General features: G+C 35.3%; 1 protein-coding gene across 1 annotated transcript in view; it reads left to right on the forward strand.

Moving 5' to 3' along the window:
* Positions 1-8133, forward strand: part of LOC106869924 (CTD small phosphatase-like protein 2-B) — a 68655-nt gene that overhangs the window by 44740 nt on the left and 15782 nt on the right. The gene's annotated exons all lie outside the window — the stretch shown is intronic.

Genomic DNA, 8133 nt, shown 5'->3' on the forward strand with positions numbered 1-8133 from the left:
AGCAGCCTCTAAGCACTAAGTCATGGGACATAATCCAACATTATTGAATTTCACATAAAACACTTGATAATGTAAAGCAATTCTTATCATGGTATAAATATGATATCTACACTCCTAAAGCAGTACCTCCTTACTGTGAGGGGAAAATGTTATTTTGGTGGTATTCTACTAGTTTTAGTAATTGGACTGTGACCATGCTGGGGCACTACCTTCAAGGATTTTATTCAATCTTATTGATACCTCTGCTCTTGTTTCAGTCTAGTACTTATTTTATTGATTTCTCTTTATCAAAGCACTAAGTCATGGGACATAATCCAACAGTAGTTCATGCTGGTAAATGTAAACCCACACACACACACACACGTGTCTGTAATATCATACAGGCACAATATAATAGTTTCAACCTGCTGAAATTCTAGTTCTTCTACAGTTATTATTATATTTAATCTATCTTTGTGTGTGTGTGTATGCATATGTATACACACACATATATATAAGATCCCCTTCAGTCATGAATGATCATGGGATGGCACTTAGAAAGTTACCCTCCGATGTACAGGTCCAGGCACAGTTGTTTATGGAAGACCAGCAGTCACCCATGCATACCAGCCACCTCCACGCCACTGATGTTATTCAAGAGAAAGGCCAAGGCCGATACAGCTTGGCACCAGTGACGTCACAGCTTATTTCTACAGATGAGTGAGCTGGAGCAACATGAAATAAAGTGTCTTGCTTAAGAACACAACTCACAGTCCAGTCTGGGAATCGAACTCATTAACTCATGATTATAAGCCCAACACTCTAACCACTGACCTATATATATGTTTGTTTGTTTGTGTGTGTGTGTATAAATATATATGTCAAAAATTTAACAAAAACACAACAAGCAAATATTACAAAAGCATAACAAGCAGAAAATTCATAGCTTATTCCTTATTCTTCACCAATGTCCAAAAGATCATTACAATTTCATGCCTTTAAAGTTAAAGGCATGAAATTGTAATGATCTTTTGGACATTGACTTATGAGGAATAAACTATGAATTTTCTGTTTGTTATGTTTTTGAAACATTTCCATTTGTCATGTTTCTGTTAAAATTATTGATAGATATTTATGTAACGCTACGCACTCCTGATTATATATATATATATATATACATATATGAATGTGTGTGTGTTACTATCTCTTTGCCTTGACATCATATAATAACTGTGAGTATCACCACACATAAGCAACAAAATCTATCTAACCCATGCAAGCATGGAAAAGCAGATGTTAAAATGATGGTGATGGTGGCAGCTATTGTTGTTGTTGTTGTTTTAAACAGTTATGAACAAGGTGTAAATACCATAAAGAAGTAAAGAGGTTACAACAGTCTACTAAGCTTGCTTTGCAACTACATGATACCAGGTTCAGTCCTGCTGTATGGCAACTTATGCAAGTGTCTTTTGTTATAGCTCCAGACTGGCGTGTGTGTGTGTAATATATGTGCATGTATGTGTGAGTATATATGTGTGCTTGTATGTATTTGTGTTTGTCCTACCCAACTGTTTGATAAATGGTGTTGTTCTCTTTATGTTCCTGTAATTTAGTGGTTCAGTGAAAGAAACCAATAGAATAACTACCAGAGCTCGAAAATAGATACTAGACTTAGAAATAAGTACTGGGGTTCAACTCGTTTGACTGAAACCCATTAAAGCAGCATTCTGGCAAGGCTGCAGCCCAATGACTGGAAGATAGTAAAAAGGTAATAGATAAGAAGATCTTTGAGGCTGAAAGTTTCTGGTCATAGTAATGACTCATTAATGCAGCTTACTTGACACTAACGAGATGCTTTATTAACCTTAATATACATCTTTTGCCTGCTGAGTGAACTGGAGCCACATGAAGTAAAGTGCCTTGCTTCAGGATACAATGTGTTTCCCAGACTGGCATTCAAACCCCTAACTGTATGATTATGACCTCAATTGCTAACCACTATGCCTTCCAGCAAATATTGCATGTTGATAGTTATATCATACAGGTACAATATCAGTTTTCCAGAACCTTTGGTTCCAAAACTGTTCCACATTACTGGTTTTTTTTCCAATTAAGGAACAGTCACGTTCTAAATTAAACGAATATTAAATTTACTTACTTAATTAAACGAAAGGTAGATACTTTTTACCTATGGCTCCCTTTGATTCCTATTTTAGTCTACTAGACCCCATAACAATTTATTATTTGAAAAAATCCTATTATGTTTTTGGCTGTGAGTTGTAAGAATTATCGTCTGTCTTTACATTCTGAGCACAAATTCTGCTGAGGTCGACTTTGCCTTTCATCCTTTCAGGGTTGATAAATTAAGTACCAGTTGCATACTGGGTTGATATAATTGATTAGTCCCCTCGCCCCAAATTTCTGGCCTTGTGCTTTTAGTAGAAAATATAATTATTATCAGGAATTGTATGAAATACTTTGTGCATTGCAGAACTATAACCAGTTTTATGGTACATAAATGTTAACCACAAAACCTTATATGGATCCCCAAGGGCCATATGGACCCTAGTTGAGAACCACTTGTGTAAATGATGTAAGTTTGTTGAATCTGTACTGTGTAAGGTAGTATAGTCTGTGCAAGGTACCAGTAAACTTGCCTGGTAGCTGCAAGAATTTGAAATTCCTGCTTGTAAGTGCAAATTAGAAGAGGTTCCTGAGCATCAGTGTCCGTGAAGAGCATTTAAGATTCATTATTAATTTACTTCCAGTAAGCTTCCTGTCCAAGCTATCATTTATGTGTTGCTTTGGTGAATTTTTTCGGGGGTGGCGGCGAAATGGGTGGGTGAGTGTGAGTCTTTTTTTTGTTGCTTTTTAATTTATTTTTAGAATTTAGGTGCAGGTGTGGTAAGTAGTTTGCTTCCCAACAACATGGTCCCAGGTTCAGTCCCACTGTGTGGCACCTTGGGCAAGTGCCTTCTACTATAACCTTCAGCTGACCAAAGCTTTGTGAGTAGATTTGGTAGACAAAAGCTGAAAGAGGCCTGTTGTGTGTGCGTGTGTGTGTGTGTGTGTGTGTGTGTATATATATATATATATATATATATATATATATATATATGCATGTATGTCTTTGCATATGAAGTCTGATCAATAAGTATCCAGACTGTTGCCATAGTAACAAAGCTAAACCATGCAGAGTGAAGCCGCTTGGTAAAAATTGACCTGGAACTCTGCTGTGCATGCCCACTAAGTTTTAATGTTTTAGCTCACTTCCGATGTTTACAGCAGTGCTTGGTAGGAAGGTGTGTAGCATGTGATCATTGCATTGACCATGACAAAGTTGTCATGGCAATACCTGCGTCGAAAACAATGAAAACTTTTTGAAAACTTCGCATAGGCTTCTGAGCAGGTATCACTAAGCTTTTAGCAAAATTTGATGCAGATTCTCTGCTCAACTTTCTCTGTCATGGTCAATGTGGCAATCACATGCTTGAGTTCATATGAGTTTCAAGGGATGATCAGAGTCCATGAAAACAGTTCTTGTCTCTATCCATAAGCCACCATACACAACTGATGACAGGTTATCCTTGTGTTGTTCCTTTTTGTTGCAGGATGCATGCAGATGCAATCCAATGCCACCAGGAAGCTGCCGGATTCTGGAACAGACACTGCTTGGAATTCACCATTGCTCTCTAGTTAGCTGGATTGTGACCCTATAACTGCCAGTGTCAGCCCTGTTCACCTTGGGTGGCCCTACCAGGAGCTCAAAGTCCCTGACTGCATACCTCTGACACTCACTTGTTTAACCTCCCTACCACAATGAGGTCAGGGGTTGAACTTTGTGAGGAAGGACGTCCACCATGCTGCATCTCATGATATCAATGTGCTCTGGTTCATCTGGTTAATACTATTTAAACATTAACCAGGATCCTGACAGGTTTTACTACTCCAGATCAGAGTAGACCTAGGAATACTAGTAGCTACATGGTGGTTCCATGCTCCTCAAAGCCCTGGAACTCTCAAAACATGGCCCTATTACAGGATACAGTTTAAATTCATAAGAGCTGAACGTGATGATTAGTAATGTATTTGACTCCAGCAAACACATATCTCCATATCCAGTTGAATTGTTGGCAACAAACCATAAACAACGCTGGTTTCAAATTCTGCCATCATCATCATCATCATTGTTTAACGTCTGCCTTCCATGCTAGCATGGGTTGGACGATTTGACTGAGGACTGGTGAAACCGGATGGCTACACCAGGCTCCAATCTGATTTGGCAGTGTTTCTACAGCTGGATGCCCTTCCTAAAGCCAACCACTCAGAGAGTGTAGTGGGTGCTTTTACGTGTCACAAGGCCAGCAATTGTGGAGGAGCAGGTAAGTCGATTACATCGACCCCCAGTGCTCAACTTATTTTATTGACCCCCAAAGGGGATGAAAGGCAAAGTTGACTTTGGCAGCATTTGAACTCAGAACGTAAAAACAGGCAAAATACCACTAAGCATTTTTGCCTGTAATGCCAATGATTCTGCCAGCTTGCTGCCTTAATAATAATAATAATAATAATAATAATAATAATAATAATAATAATAATAATAATCCTTTCAAATATAGGCACAAGGCGTGAAATTTGTGGGGAGGAGGTATATCAATTACATTGATCTCAGTGCATAACTGGTACTTATTTTATTGACTCTGAAGGGGTGAAAGGCACAGTTTCCCTCAGCAATATTTGAACTCAGAATGGAAAGGCAGACGAGATACCACTAAGCCTTTTGCCTGGCATGCTTACAATTCTGTCAGCTCACTGTCTTAAAACCATAATTAATACTTGGGTTCATAAATTAATAACTGTTGCCAGACACACACTGAATTACACCTGGCAAGATAACCATAAGTAATACTGCCAGATATAGTTTAGTGTTTGATAACAGTTATTAATTTATGGACACAAGAAATATTGAAACTTATGCAGTAAAGAAATTTGAGTAAAAATGGAAAAAGTTTATGAAATGAACTTTTAAACATTGATAAGATAAATTTGAAAGTTAAAAGAATTATGAAAATTCATTGGTTTTTTCTTCCTGCTTTGTTTTCTTCCCATTTCTTTATTAGATTATGGCACCCTTTCCTTCCAATATGACTAACAAGTGAATTTAACCCTTTAGCATTCAAATTAATCTATCAAATATAATGTTTACTAATTCACATTATTTTGAATTAAACATGCATTATCTTGTAGCTTCAAGATTTTGATGATGTGATTATTTATTTTTAGACTATTTATTTTAGATTATTTATTTTTAGGCGTAGGAGTGGCTGTGTGGTAAGTAACTTGCTTACCAACCACATGGTTCCGGGTTCAGTCCCACTGCGTGGCACCTTGGGCAAGTGTCTTCTACTATAGCCTCAGGCCGACCAAAGCCTTGTGAATGGATTTGGTAGATGGAAACTGAAAGCCCGTCGTATATATGTGTGTATATATATATATATATATATATATATATATATATATGTATATATATGTATATATATATATATGTATGTTTGTTTACGTCCCCGTAAATTAGCAGTTCGGCTAAAGAGACCGATAGAATAAGTACGAAGTTAACAAAGAATAAGTCCTGGGGTCGATTAGCCTTGACTAAAAGGCAGTGCTCCAGCATGGCCACAGTCAAATGACTGAAACAAGTAAAAGAGTAAAAGAGAGTGACATTGTAAGGTAGGCCTAAGAGGCTGGATCTGGCTAATTTTAACATGAAACAGGTAGAATAGGGTTAGATATGACTGGTTTAAATGTTAAAGGGTTAACTTTAATCCTTCTGATACCAGAATACCTGAGACTGCCCCTGGCTCTCTGATACAAACTTCATATATTAAAGTGATCCAAATTTAAATCTTTCATTAAAATTTCATGTTAATTTATGTTTCAAACACAAATTTAAAATTAACAAAATTATTTTACTAAATTGTTCATTATTTTCAAAATTAATTGAGACAAAGGCTGTATATTTCAGCAGTAATATGATGACAAAAGGGCTATTTCCTTCTAATATGATGGATTAAGTTTAACCCTTTAGCATTTAAACTGGCCATATCCAGTCCAAAATATTCTTCCTGTTTCATGTTCAAACTGACTAGATCCGGCCTTTCACACCTACCCTACAATGTCATTCTAAAAATAAACACATCATTGAAATCTTGAAGCTATGAGATAATGCATGATTAATTCGAAACAATAGGAATGAAAGAGCATTACATTTAATAGGATAATCTGAATTTTAAAGGGTTAATCCTTCTTGTTGTATTCCTCTTGGGGGACTCGCAGAGAAAACACGAGTTGTACTATTTAGTTTTCACATTTATTTATTAACTATAAACAAAGAACTCACTCACCGAATGTTAAACAAAAATGTCTTCCTCGCCATATATATCCCAATAACATTCAACCTCAACAGTCACTCAAAACAACAACAAAACAGGGACCTCAGATGAACTATATTAAAATATGGGACTTCAGACGGACAACAAACAAATCTAACAGTCCATATAACACTTCTGATACCAACACACCTGAAACTGGCCCTGACTCTCTGATACAAACTTAAAGTGATCCAAATTTAAATATGACTGACAAAGTTATTTTACTAAATTCTTCAATAATTTCCAAAAATTAACTGAAACAAAGGTTAAGGATGTTGACAGGAAAGGAAGTGGCCATAACGATTGACAATTGTAGAGAGTGAGTCATGGATTTTGAGCAAGGGTGATGCTTCAATATGAACACTAAAAACATTGTCATTAAAATTAACAATGCTATCGTTTTAGATTGATCCAGTAGGTTGTTTTAGAGTTTAAGTTACATATACTGATATGCTTGCATTTGCATTGTTATTTATAGAAGATAGATGATGTATTTTTCATTGTGTGTGTTTGTGTGTAAGGGCACATGTCTGTATATGTTGTGTGTATGTATATGTATTTGGGTGTGTGTGCGTGTATATATATATGTGCATGTATGTATATCTAGCTATCTATACACACACTTTTGCATTATATGTGTGTGTGTGTATTTATCAATTAAAGGTGTTTCATTTTTGCTTGTTAGAAATGAAATTGATGTTAGAATTGTTTTCAAATAATACAAAGTTAAAAATGCTACAAAATATTAAATGCAGTTATTTCCGAATACTGTTATTTGTATGTAATGATGCACAAGTGTAGTACCATTATGCTTGTGAGAGAAAGAAGGAGAAAGAAACAAATATTAACATGTGTCTATATTTCTTAAATATTTTCACATATTTCATTAAAAAAAAAAAAATTAAAAATCAACTGTAATGAAGGAAATGTTTTTGAGTAACACTGGTGAAGTGGGTCTATAGATGGTGGATGTGTTCCAGTTTATTTCATTACTTTTGATTCAATGAAATTTCTAATTTACTTTGTATCAAAGCAGATATCATTGTTATTTTTCATCTTCATCATCATTGTTGTTCTTTTCATAATTTTTCTGTATTGGCCTAGGTGGGATAGTTTTGCCGCAGAGCATCTCTCCATTTGTATTGAATCTTTAATATTCAATTGTTTGAGGCTTCAATGTTCTCCACTGTAACCACATCACATTCTCTCTTACTTTCTTTGGTTTAGCTTTCATAATAATAATAACTCGTGATATATATATATATATTTTTGCTTGCACTTGCATTATTCTTTCATGTTACATTCCAAACTTGTGCAGCACTTGTATTTCCTGCACAGAAATCTGTTTAACGAATTCCACTGTGATTTTTGACTCATGTACTGTCCGATGACAATATAGAAAGAAACCTACTTAGAGAATTCCGTCTGTCTAGTAGGTAAATCATTTGAAAAATTTGGTTTGGAATTGAGCCAAAATAACGACGACTTAGGAATTTCTCTTTATCTATGAATGATTCATTAGACATGGTAAAAATAAAATTGAACTTGAAAATAATACAAAATTGAAAACCTTTTTTTTTTTTTTGCTTTGTATATCTTCCTTAGCCATGTCTCATTTTTAAACTTCAGCCTTTTCTGTCAATGAAAAAATAAGTATTCTGTCCTACTTAACATCATGATTATATATATATATATATATATCATCATCATCATCATCATCATCATC

The sequence above is a fragment of the Octopus bimaculoides genome, chromosome 18 (genome assembly GCF_001194135.2).
Source record: "Octopus bimaculoides isolate UCB-OBI-ISO-001 chromosome 18, ASM119413v2, whole genome shotgun sequence".
NCBI lineage: Eukaryota > Metazoa > Mollusca > Cephalopoda > Octopoda > Octopodidae > Octopus > Octopus bimaculoides.